This window comes from Vitis riparia, unplaced genomic scaffold, assembly GCF_004353265.1.
Source record: "Vitis riparia cultivar Riparia Gloire de Montpellier isolate 1030 unplaced genomic scaffold, EGFV_Vit.rip_1.0 scaffold472_pilon_pilon, whole genome shotgun sequence".
Lineage (NCBI taxonomy): Eukaryota > Viridiplantae > Streptophyta > Magnoliopsida > Vitales > Vitaceae > Vitis > Vitis riparia.
The window spans coordinates 235,819-237,009 of NW_023269686.1; positions in this window are offsets into that span (position 1 = coordinate 235,819).

The window sequence follows — 1,191 nt, forward strand, 5'->3', positions numbered from 1 at the left end:
TAGCATCTAAAGCCTTGAGTTCATGACCCAAAGTCGTTGATGTCCACCATAACCTTAATCTGTTCATAGCATTTAGAGCTCTAAGCAAATGACCTTGAGTCATTCATGTCATCAACATGCCTGAACTATTGAGAGTATCTAGAGCCATAACCCCACAATCCAAAGTTGTTGATGTTATACATAGCATCTTAAGCCTTGAGTTCATGACTTGGAGTCGTTCATGTCATCAATAGCTCTGAGCTATTTATAGCAATTAGAGTCATAGGCTCACATCCAAGAATCAATAATATCATTCTCAACCATGAGTTGTTTATAGCATCTTGAGGCTTGAGCTCACAACATCCCGAGTTGTTCATATCATCCACAACTTTGAGCTGCTCATAACATCTACAACCTTGAGCTCACAACCCTGAGTCATTCATGTCAACCACAACCTTGAGCTATTCATAACATCTGGAATTAGGGCTCATGGCCCATAGTCATTCATGTCATCCACTATCCTGAACTCATGATATAGAATCATTCATATCATCCACAACCTCGAGCTACTCATAGCATCTAGAGGCCTGAGCTCATTGGATCCCAAGTCTTTCATATCATCCATAATGTAGAGTTGTTCAAAGCATCCATAGCCTTGAGCTCACGACTAAGAGTAGCGCATATCATCTAAAGCCTTGACTTGTCCATAGCATCTATAGCCATAAACTCAAAACCTAGAGTCGTTCATGTCAACCACAACTCTTAGCTATTCATAGTATATAGAGCCCTGAGCTTACAACGAAAAGTCATTTATGTCAACCACAACCTTGTTTTATTCATGGCATATCGAGCCTTGAGCTCACGACACAAAGTCATTCATATCATCCAAAGTCGTGAGCTATTCATAGCATCTCAAACCCTAAGCTCACAAACCAGAGACATTCATGTCCACCACAGCCCTGAGTTGTTCATGTCATCTACAACCATGAGTTGTTCATAGCATCTAAATCCTTGAGCTCACAACCTAGAGTCGTTCATGTCAATGATAGGCCTGTGTTGTTTATAGCATTTTAGAGCCATGGTCTCATGACCAAGAATCATTCATATCATCCACACCCCTGAGTTATTCATACCATCTAGAGGTCTGAGCTCACAGGATCCCGAGTCAGTCATATCATCCACAACCTTGAGTTGTTCATAACATCCAGAGCC